Here is a 13065-nt window from a genome sequence, read left to right on the forward strand (position 1 = left end):
TATCCATTTTAATCTTTGCGCGATGTTATCAAACTGCTTATAAAGGGTACAGCAACGCTAAGCAAGGATAAGAGGAACCCTCCGGACTGATTAATAGCTTTTCTCTTTGTATCTATAGGCGATCTTTTATTAGCAAAAAGTTTTATCCCCTTTAATGTCTTTTCAAAAGCTGATACTGACGAGCCGTCAGAGGGATGTTACCACGGAGTAGATTAAAAGCCAGTTCGCAAATGGAAAGTATGAGATCCGCCGACACCTTGCATAATATAACCTTCCTCTGCTGGCGGGGTGACTTATAAAAGGTATTCAGCATCGTTAGATTTGACTTTAGTCGTGTAGACATTTTTAATAATTTTATTTATTTATTTATTTATTTATTTATTTATTTATTTATTTAATATTTTAAAGCTTTTTTCTTAGGAATGTACACCGCAGGGGTCTCCCAGGAAAACACACTTGCCCTAAGACGAAGGTCTTCTGGTGTCTGAGCTTTCAAGTCAACAAATAAATACCTATAAAGTCTAGAGCTGGCGTCTTGAAAACATTCCACAAAATATTTGGCATTTCCCAGATACATCTGACGAGCCATTACGCTGACCTGTGACTTGTCTCTAAGGTTCTTAAATAAAATCATGTAGTTTGCGTTCAGGTTGATAGTTCTGCTGATCTTTTCCTGAAAATACAGATTCTGTACCAAATACAATACACATACAATACACTCAGATGTATCATACAATACACTCAGATGAGTATAATTTGTAAAAGCCTTTTATACTTCTTCGTTCTTACTAGTGTTATTCATCAAATCGTCTAGAATTAGTTAGTCTTGCTGAGGGGAAACAGTTCATCATCACACAAAGATTCTGGTATTCCCTGAACAAAATTAATGTTTATTTTGTTCATCAGCTCATCATACAGAGGTTGCCAAAAATAAATACAAATCTTATATAAATACAAATCTATTATATAATCAGATTCTTAATATCCATACAACAGAGTCCTGAAATCGGGCAACAAAACACATTTGTTATAAACAATCCTGAATCTTTTAATTTGTGATTTGTTTTTCAAGAGAAAGCCCTTTTTATCTCTCATGATTTGATTGTGGGTGGTCGTAAGTACTCTAGTCTGATCACCATTTTTCACACATTCCTCAACCAGTTCTGTCAGAGATTTCAGGTTTACAAGTTTAGCATTTGAATGGTTTAAAGTGATACCTTTGGCTTTCATTGTTGTTTTACCTTTGAGAGTCCTATACCCGTATACCCTCAGGTCCTGAGCTGACAAATTCTACAATCTCGTCACCACAGTCCAACTCACTTGAAAGACCCCCCCCCCCCCTCCCCAGGTAATCGCCCAAATGCGGTATCCAATCACCTTGACGACTTTTGAAGATGATGCTATCCATGTCTGTGTACAAGCAATGGTCTTGTAAATGATCTATCAAATTTTACAGTTCGAGCCTAGCATACACGGTCATAAAAATACCTATGAACATGTTAGCGTACCCTGGTTTATAGCACCTGATGTCCTTGTGACACCACTGCACCATTGCCACCTCATCGTTCAGCAAAGATAAATGACTTACATCGTACAGGTTTGAGAACATGTACTCTAAAAACTCATCTGGATCTCTGATCAAAACCGTGTTTGACCTTTCTTTTTTTTTGACACATAATACCCCACAAAGAATTCATCACAAGATTAGCTACAGATCTCTTAACCCCTTCATTCTCCTCATATACGTACTCCTTTTTCGTGGTTTCGTCAACCACCCAGGAAGGGTAACCTGAGCACTCTTGTTTGGGTTTCAAAAACATTTTAACATATTTTGAAAACAGCTTATTTGTTCTATTAGGAAAGTGCCAAATCTAAAATACTTTCATCACTCTGTACCCCTTCTGTAGGGCCATCATCAGCTCCACACTGCACCAAGCACCTGTCAGGGCCCTCTCATCATCCCCATGATCACAGCTACTCTGTTGTTGCTCAGCGCAGCTTCTACAGAGAGGGAACAAGAGTTTCTTCTTTATCCGGTAGGGAAGAACAGAGGCCCACAAACCCCTGGGAGGTAAAACCTTTACCTTGATGTTACCGAAGTAGTTTTCCAACGACCCAAAGTCACGATAAAGGATGACAGGGTGACCTATGGGGTACAATTTTACCATATTCACATAAGGGTAGAGTGAGATGAAGTCATAGCAATCGATTCTTTCACCAGGTTGAGCTGTGTAATAGAGCTGTATTGCATTGGTTCGTCCCCCAAACAGAGCATCCCAAGGATTTAAGTGCTCTGGAAAGTCAAAGGTTTTGAGAAACTTTTTTACATCTTCATCATTCATATCATTCCATTCATGTTTCCACATGATAGTGACAGACAATTTGCGGCGTCTGAATTTTATTGACTGGTCTGACGAGCGTCTCAGAAGGTTTCTGAGGTTTTACTTAAAGGGTGTGGCGTGCACGATGGAAAGCACGCATCACATCCATGATAAAAGCAGCCAAGAAACTCGAACATTTTGCGCATTTTACCATCATCAAAGTAACCATCTACAAAATAATTTTCGATCTTGGCTTCCCCTTTGTTAAGTGCATGTTGAATGGGTATGTTCTGTTTGTCTGAGACATACTCGAGCCATTGAATAGATTGCGTCAAGAAAGATTTCTGACAGTTGATGTAATTATCTAGGAGAGGGATGGCCAAAGTGTTTTCGGACAGGAACATGGGGCAGAATATTTTCATGCATACGGATGCTATAGCAATCGACTTGAACAGGTCAATGCCTGTGTCTTTCAGAATCTCACTCCTGAATATTTTACACCCTGTTTTCAAAATCTTTACATTGTTACAGCAGTATTCTTTAATCTCTTTTCTGAAGTCAAAGACTTTATCAGTGACCGTTTCATACCAATCAAAGAAATCTTGCTTCTCTTTGGGCTTCATCATATCCACACCATAAAACTCAGGCTGAGGATACAACCCCACATAGTTCTGATTCTATAGGGTGTTGTAAAAGTGTGGGAATGTTCCTTTTTTAACGTCTGTAAACTGCATGGCTTTTGGAATGGCACTAAGTTTCATAGGTAGGAATGAGAGACTGTCTATAAATCTATGTTGATAAGCGGTGTCTTCAAAGCACAAAATTTTCCCCCCTTGTGCTATGATAGTAGGATTAACTACTTCTTTCACCAGATACTTCAACAAAAGATAGGAATCATACCCCCTTGCATTATGTGCTACAAATGTGTATCCTTTGAATTTTCTGTGACGGAACATTTTTAAAAAAGCTTCGATGCACCCATCCCCTTCAGCCACCCACACACCCTCATTAAACCCCATGCAACATATAACATTAGCTATATGTACCCCTGTTTCCTGTCTGGACTCTATATCATAAAATATGTAACGTTTGTCTGCCATCTCTACCTGTATCGGTTGTATGAAACATTCGTGTTTGACCTCCAATTCTATTTTTTCACTACAAACTTTGCACCGAGGCTGAACACATTTGTGTTTTTTGCTTTTATGCTTTTTTTTTTACCTGTGCTAAAGGGGCTCAGATATTCTACCATTCCGCATTTGGGGCAGAAGAATCCTATTTTGCATAACGAGCATGTATCACCCAACAAGTTCTGCATCTCTTCTTTATGTTTTTCATAGCAGAAATCTGACCTGTACAGTCTTAGACAATCTGAACACTGCAGCGTATTCTGCGGATAACTATAGCAATCCGGATCAAGGCATATGTTACACTCGCATTTATAATACTCGCATTTGTGTTTTCCCATACTTGTGAATTATTTGTAACAAAAACAACAGAAACTCGAGATTGAAACCCGAGATGACCCTCAATATTTTGAATACCATAGTAATGGTTGTCATGCAAGAATAAGAAAATGGCTTTCTCATGGGGTGTCCTGCTAGTTTAAAAAAAAGAGTAACCACTTTTGTTGAACGTCTGATACAACACAACTATTTTACAATTCAATAACTTCTCAAATCGGTTTATATCGTTAAAACTAACCGTATCATTATCGGATAATCCTACACCCCACTGTATCGGACTAGCAACATTTTCATTGTATTGGGGTGTTTCCTGAGGATTCAAAAGCTGTGCAACGCATAAAGCAAAACATAGATTGCTGTCAGTGTTGTAAAAAACATACATATGTCTCATCTTCTTTCGGAAAACATCTGATCTGAAGAGGTGTGATCATTTATTCCTAATTCCGCCTTTGGGGTGGTGTACTATCTGAACCACAAATTCCATACTATCACTTGCCAGTATCACAAGATTGCTCTGCATAGCTTTCTTGAGCGTGGTTAGAAAAGAGTCTAGTTCTACAGCCCCATTATTCAACTCAGGTTGTGATGAAACATTCATATTAGGACCTTGAACTAGAGAATTTACAGCATCTCTCGGACCAGCTATTTCATTAATAGTATACATCATGCCGTTTATAACCTCTAGAATGTAATTGTAAAATTATGCAAAACTGTTAACGTTACCCACTGAGGCAAAATTAACTCTCCTCCTAATTTCTGTGTTACTGAACTTTTCTCTACGAATTATTCTAATGTCAGGATTTATACCATACCCCGTTTGTTCCGTTTCCATACGGTTTTCAGTATGAGCTGAAGGGAGAAATTCTACATCAGTTTCATACATTCTAGAACAAAAATAACAAAAATAACAAAAAATTAAAATGATAAATAAAATACATAAAATTAAAATGTATAAAAGTTCACAAATAAGAAATTACCTTGGTCGGCAATTCTCTTCACAGATTCAAGGTACTCCTGATCGTCTGAACCTATGGAAATACAAAGAACAGAGCATATGCTCACAGACCCTGAGCATAAAAGATCGTCATGATGTTATCCTCTCTACCAGAACAAATAGATGTTACGTCATGTATTGGTTATTTTAAGTAAATAGATTCACCTACTTCGAAGTTAAAGTTTTTCTATATAGCTAACCATGAGAATCAGAATAGCCGTCGATCAAAAGAGTTTCAGTCGATCAAAATTATTCACGTAATCTAAAACACAATGGTCATATTTCATATTGATCAAAAATAGAATCAGAATAAAGACAATATCCTCTTCTTAGCTATCCCACAAAAAGAATATATACGAAAGCTTGTACATAATACGTAATGATTGTTTGTTAAAATATATGTTTTATCTAGACTGGAAATTAATTACAATGCTAAGCCCCACTGAGTTAAATCACGCAACGCATGAGAAAGTATTTCAACCATTAGCTAAATAAAAAATAGCTAGATACACGTCAGCCTTTTTAGTAACTTTAACTAATATAAGGTATAGCATGAATTAGTTAAGCATTACTGAATTGCTTACCTGTTGAAAATGGTTGAGCCATGTCCATGTTCATTCAGAGGTCTTGACAAAAGTTTTCAGATGTTTCGCTTACAATTACGACTGTGAACTAAAAGGAGTGAAGTACCATAAAATATGGCTTTAAGAAAGAAGTGTAGGTGGAGAAAAAGAAATGGTTTTCAGATAAAAGCTGTAAATTACAATCTACCCCTCCCCAACACCACTCTCAGATGTGGAATGCACTGAAAAGTGTTAAGGGCCCAAAGTGTGATAAGAGACAAGAACCTAGTGTGATAAAACTTGTAAAGTAACCACATTTGTTTAGAGACCACAGAAACCACGTGGTTGGGTACAAAGAAAAAAGGCGCCAAAATTTTATCTTTCTGGCCGAGTTCTGACCCTGGGAGGAATTTGGTTTTGGGAGGGGGTTTCCTGCATGGTTGTGGTGGTGAGGGGGGGTGACTTCTTAGAGAATCAGCCAGTGGGAGGAGAGTGGGATGGGTGAGGGGCTATTTATCAATTTTTGTCAGAATGTTTTTACTGCATGATAGGGTGAGGACTTTTGAGGAGGTGTGACTTCTTAGAGAATCAGCCAATGGGAGAGAGTGGGATGAGTGAGTGGGTGAGTGAGACAGTGAGAGACACACACAACCGAGACCCATACGCATGTTTGAGTATCAGTACATGACCGGCAGTGGAGCAGAGCAGACATTAAAGACTGGGTGGTATGTAATCATTTAAGACTCGTAACTTTTATTTACTTTAATCACTTGAATATTTCACAATTAAAGAATTTTTTTTTTTAAAGTCAGTAAAACTATTTTGAGGATCCCTCATGGTGTTTTTTTATTTTCATATAATTTATATGAAAAATTTATTTTCATATAATATTGTCACATCATAAAGCATATAATAATAATTATATATATATATATATATATATATATATATATATATATATATATATTTATTTATTTATTTATTTATTTATATATATATATAAAAGTATTATTATTATTATTATTATTATATGTTTATATATATTTATATATATTATAATTATTGTTTATATTTTCATATATATATATGTGTGAAAATATAAGCAATAATTCTGATATTTATATATATAAATAAATATATATAAACATATGATAATATATAATAATGTTTTTTATATATATATATATATATATATATATATATATATATATATATATATATATATATATATATATATATATATGGGGGGGGTCCAAAATCAGTTCAAGCAATAAATCCTTTTTTTGGAAAATTTGTAAATTACATTACTTATCCATTAACCTATTGCACTTATCGTCTGAAATAAACTTTTATTTGTTTTGCACTTCTAAGCCTGTATTTCAACAGCATTCTAGTTCAATGGTATCTTGAACTCTAACCTACTGTACTGGCTGGGATACATTTGATGAGTAAATGACTAAGTACTTTTGTAAGTTGCTCTGGATAAGAGCATCTGCCAAATGCCATAATTGTAAATGTAAATGATAATAATGGAGTCTTTGACACTATATAATGCTGATTCATCAGTGACAAGTTGAACATCCAAGTCTATAAAATGGCAAGCATCAGTATAAAAACAACAAACATAAATACATGGATAAAATGACAAGAAAAATCAAAGCACTGCACTCCATTTTAATCAACAAAATCCTTCCTATGCCTATATACAGTAGTGCGTAAACATTTCTCTACCTTTAGAAGTTTCTCCATTCCTGTATAAATTTGCCATCAAACATCAGATTGTCACAAAACAAATCTCAACTCTCCAAGACTTATCATTTGTGTCTAGAATACCCTCAAACCCCATGGAACTTGATCAAAAGTCTGAATGGTTAGAATCCATATTCCGCTGTACGCTCAATAATGCTACTCCACTTAAGAATAAAATAATTATGGACCAAAAAAAATGTGTACCTTGGTATAATGATTACATTCACATTTAAAACAAAACACTTGAAAAATAGAATGTAAATGGCGCCACTCTAAACTTCTTGTCTTCCAGCTCACATTGTTACTGTGTTCGTTTGGTGTGGATGTGTGTAGTTGTGTGTGTGTTCCATTCCAGATCCAGTCCATTCCAGTACAGAGCTTCATGTTTGCAGTAAATCATGAGAAAAGACTCTGCCCGCCCCGAGGAGTAATAAAAGGAAGAAGAAGCTAGGAAGAGGAAGGCCGTGATATTTGCTTGAGACATTTGTTTAATAGTGTATGATATTTGACCTAGTGTATGACCTTGCTTCTAGTTTTGACTTTGCTCTTGTCTTTGCTCCAATACTTTTGCTGTTGTTTATTTGTATATATTCCACTTTGTTCCTTTTGTTGTGTGTTCACTGGTAACAGGGAGTGACTGACATTTTGCTTGGGGTGTGTGTTTGATCTGTGTTTTCCAGTTAGGGAGTAAGTGTAGTTATGTGTGTATTTTCTTTTGTCTGTGTAGGTTTAGTGAGTGTCTTTTTGTTTCTAGTGTGTATTTGTTTGTTATTTTGGCCTGGGTCACTCCTGACATCTTAGTCTGTTGCACTCTGCTTTCATTTCCACTACACACTTGTTTAGTCATTAATAAATAAATTATATATATATATATATATATATATATATATATATATATATATATATATATATATAAAAAAGAAAATCAAATTAATACATGTATGTGAACTATACTGAAATGTAACAAAATAAATTTTATCACTGAGAGATTGCTGGAATATCAGGTCATGCTAACTAGTTCAAATGGTGATGAACACCTTCCCACCTAAAATGGCTTTCTTTCTGTGCAATCCCATCATTAGCCTATAGCATGTTGCAAGAGAATTTGTTATTCATAACTTATCCTAGCTACATTACATACTAAAACACATAGGTTTTGCTTAAATTTGCCAAAATGTCAAATAATGTACTTCAAAATAAAGTTTAAATCATAAGTATGATTAATGCTGCATTAGCATTTGTAATGTAGGTTCCATTAGCGGCAAATGATCATAGCTGGAGTTATCCTAGCTAGCTATCTAACATTACTATTATGGGAAATAAAGAATCACAAATATACATGTATTGTTAATTTCATGGATATTACAAAGCACTGACATAGTGCTTACATATATACTGCCTGGCCAAAAAAAAAAAAAGGTCACCACCTGGATTTATTTAACCCTAACTGATGCAGTGAGTAGCTTCTCATTTGTTAAACAACCATGTCAAAAGACATATCCTGTGGTCATGGAAAAGATGTTAATCTGTTTCAGAAGGGTCAAATTATTGGCATGCATCAAGCAGAGAAAACATCTAAAGAGATTACTGAAACTACTAAAATCAGGTTAAGAACTGTCCAAAGCATTATTAAAAAGTGGAAGGACAGTGGGGAAACATCATCTTTGCGGAAGGAATGTGGTCGGAAAAAAATCTTGAATGATTGTGATCGCCGATCACTTAAACATGTGGTGAAATCAAATTGTAGAAAAACAGTAGAACTCAGGGATATGTTTAATAGTGAAAGTAAGAGCATTTCAACACACACAATGGGAATGGAACTGAAGGGATTGGGACTAAACAGCTGTGTAGCCTTAAGAAAACCACTTGTCAGTGAGCCTAACTGGCAAAAATGGCTTCAATTTGCTAGGGAGCATAAAGATTGGACTCTGAAGCAATGGAAGAAGGTCATGTGGTCTGATGAAGCCAGATTTACCCTGTTCCAGAGAAATGGGCATATCAGGGTAAGAAGAGAGGCGGCTGAAGTGATGCACCCATCATGTTTAGTGCCTACCGTACAAGCCTGTGGGGGCAGTGCTATGTTCTGGGGTTGCTGCAGTTCGTCAGGTCTAAGTTCAGCAACATTATGTGCCCAAAGAATGAGGTCAGCTGATTACCTGAATATACTAGGTTATTCCATCAATGGATTTTTTTTTTTCCCTGATGGCATGGGCATATTCCAAGATGACAATGCCAGGATTCACCGGGCTCTAATTTCGAAAGAGTGGTTCAGGGAGCATGAGACATCATTTTCACACATGGATTGGCCACCACAGAGTCCAGACCTGAACCCCATTGAGAATCTTTGGGATGTGCTGGAGAAGACTTTGCGCAGTGGTCCAAATCTCCCATCATCAATACAAGATCTTGGGGAAAAATTAATGCAACTCTGGACAGAAATAAATGTTGTGACATAGCAGAAGCTTGTGGAAATGATGCCACAGCGAATGCGTGCCGTAACCAAAGCTAAAGGTGGTCCAATGAAATATTAGTGTGTGTGACCTTATTTTTGGCCAAGCAGTGTGTGTATATTATATTCTATTATATTTTATATATATATATATATATATATATATATATATATATATATATATATATATATATGGGAATGAGCTAATGCGCTAGTCTAATTTAAATGCCCCAAGAGCACATTCAGACCACATTGCTAACATTAGTTAAGGCTATTTAAAAGTTGCATCTGCCGTTTATGGCTATTTAAAGTAGTTATTATAAAGAGTTCACGTAATGTTTTAATGCAATAATCAACAAATTAAAGAACTGCAGACAACTTTAATATGAATTGTACAGACTATCATCATCACAGAATGCTCTGCTCCCACGAGTCACGTGGTTTGGCCCGCCACGTGCAGTGGGAGGGTCTTATTTGTTTAGTGTATTTGTAACCACGCCTGCACACACCTGTACCTGGTTAGTGTTTTGTGTATTTAAACCCCTGTCAGTGTGTGCAGCACTGTCGGTCATTGCATTTGTTCATGTTGGTTACATGCTTGCTCATTTTCACAGCGTTAATGTTAAATGTATTCGTGTCCATTTTCACTATGTCAATGCCTGTGTTTGTGTTCATCGTTTACGTTATATGTGAGTGCCTTTGCCTTCTGTCCTTTTCAGTAAATGTCTGTCTACATCGGCGAAGTCTGTGCTGTGCCTCCTGCTCCTCGCCCTGCAACACTCGGGCCATTACAATCATAAATGTATAATATCTAGCTACCATTAACTGTAGACTGTAATGATGTTAACTAGCTCAGTAGCTAGCAAACATGGCCATGTAACCACAAACACTATTACAAGTAAAAAACAAATATTAATAGCTGTCTTTATCAACATATATGATACTGTCCCAAAATTCATACATTTAACAGATATTGGTATAGTACCAAGACACAATAAAAACAAGAGAAACACAGGAGGAATGAAAAGTCTTAACACTGGACTTAGGTGTGAGGCAAGGGGCAGAGTTACTCACTTAACAATCTGGGTTTTAATCAGCAAATATCAGAGTTGAATTTTAAGACAGCAGGTTTAACACAATCTCTTTGTTAACACAGAAAGAATCCCAACAGATGAGACTCAATCCAGTGTTGAATTAACTCAGGGCAATAGTCAGATTGACTCTTTACTTGAAATTACTTCATTATCACCAGAAATGTATCTGTTTATTTATCTGTTAACAAACCCACTGTCAACACATGGTCTTCCTACAGGTATCATAATAATATCAAATTCCTTATAGGCATTACCTCTCAAAGATCAGTTTAATTTGTTTCATTTCTCGTTCTATTCTTTAATGGGTATGTTAGCTAGCTATTTTGTTGACAGTTTACTAACCTTTGCTGCTACCAAAACATGATTATCAGAACTGATGGTAAAATGTTGACCTTGACATTTAGCTGACGCTTTTATCCAAAGTGACTTACAATTGACTTTGTACAACTTGAGCAATTGACGGTTAAGGGCCTTGCTCAGGTGGCAACAGTGGCAACTTGGCAGTGGTGGGGCTTGGACCAGCAACCTTCCAAACACAAGTCAAGTGCCTTAACCACTGAGCAACCATCGCCCTGCACGTTGATTGTTGAAGGTTTTATTTAAACATCAAGTAAATAAAAAGTAATCTCTTCTCTAAGCCTCATATCCAAAACATCTGTTTTGTCTTTAATTGCAGAAGTTCTGAGACATCCTCTGATTAATGTCATCAATGCAGGCAACTAATGAGTCAATAGACTTTTGGACAATATGCAGCCATAGCTGCATTTTGTGTCAAAAGCAAGTGTCAAAGACATTTTTCAGATGTTTGGGTCTAGATTCCTAATGAGCAAGCCAGGGACAACAGGAAAAACTCCCTGGGTGAAATTTAGGAAGATACCTTGGGAGGACCAACACTGAAGAGGGAACCCATCATCCTTGGGTGGCACATTTATTATGCAGTCCATGCTTTATTACATTATGTTTAGTCCAAGTAGCCACTCCACTATAGATGTAGGTGTTAGAGGGCTAAAAAGTGACCACAGTCCTGAGGGCTCTCTGAGACACTGCTTTCCACCCACATCTTCGTCACAAACCGAAGTGAATGCATAAAATGGCCGGACAACAGCATCAACACCACAGATTACCAGAAAACTGTATGCCTGTGATCCACAAGCTCTGCACCTTTATATACAGGAAGTTACCCGAAATCCTTTTTAAATAACTATTTAAAAATTGAATTTAAAAGTTTTGTGTGAGTGCCGAAATAAAGCCAGAAGGCTGTTCCATACATGAGGAGATTTACTAGAGAATTTAGTGCTTTATGACAAGAGTATTTTAAAGTCAATTAAACATTTAATTGGGAGCCAGTGCAGAGATGAAAAAATGAGACTAAATGTGGTCAAATTTTCTAGGTCTTGTAAGGCCATTTGTAAGGACTCTGTACATGTTGGGAGTTTATTTAATAACTATTTAAAACATCCAACAATAACAACAATTGACCTGATTCTCACGAATCACTGTTTGACATAATTCATGCTATTGGACACTGCCGAGAGGAGGGGCAACCCCCTAGCAAGCACAATTTTTGGATGTTGGTATTTCTAAAACCCAGCATACAGCTATACCTGCAGCATTGTGCTCATCCTTGTCATCCTCTGTAATACCATTCATTTCTGCTGCAGGCCTATACAGGTTTATCACTGAAAACATTCATTTAAGCTTTTTGGAAATGTTACTTTTTTGTTTGATGCTGCTTAAGCAAACGTGTGGCCTCCTGGTGGAGGTGTCTCCTCAACAAATAAATATATATTATAAATATATTTTTCCACACATCCAAACAACTCTGCTTAAACTACACATAGTTTGTTAGTGATTACAGTAAGATGCTACAGTTTGCAGCCACCACAAGGGGTTCCAGAGACAACAGCCCCAGCACTGTTGTGAGCTGTAGAAATGCTCCATTGAGAGCACAAATTAATGTTCATTTCCTCAAATTTCCTTTAACAGAACCAATTATGGCTACAGGTGATATAGCTCCCTGTATATGTTGATGATACAATCTCAAACTAGTAATAAAAAAAAATTCATTGAGCATCTGCAGTGACCACTTAGACACAGCTGACTAGTTTTTTTTTGTTTTTTTTTTGCACTGGGGCATGGCAAAGAACAGAGCTACAATCTTTGGAGTTAGGTGTGCTCTTGACTAACATTATGAAGCTATAGGTAACTTCTTTTTGTTCAGTTTCACTGAGTCTATTTAATTTGGTACAGTTCTTAAAGCTATGACTCTGGTGGATCAGTACATTTGTATGATTCATGCATGCAAAGGCAATTAAAATAACTATACACTTTACCCTTCTCGACAGCCTTTTCTTGAACAAGAATGTCAACAAAGTCATATTTGTCATATTTGTCATATTATATCAGCTAAGGTGTGCAATGTGTCTAAT

Source organism: Electrophorus electricus, chromosome 11, assembly GCF_013358815.1.
Source record: "Electrophorus electricus isolate fEleEle1 chromosome 11, fEleEle1.pri, whole genome shotgun sequence".
NCBI classification, from domain to species: domain Eukaryota; kingdom Metazoa; phylum Chordata; class Actinopteri; order Gymnotiformes; family Gymnotidae; genus Electrophorus; species Electrophorus electricus.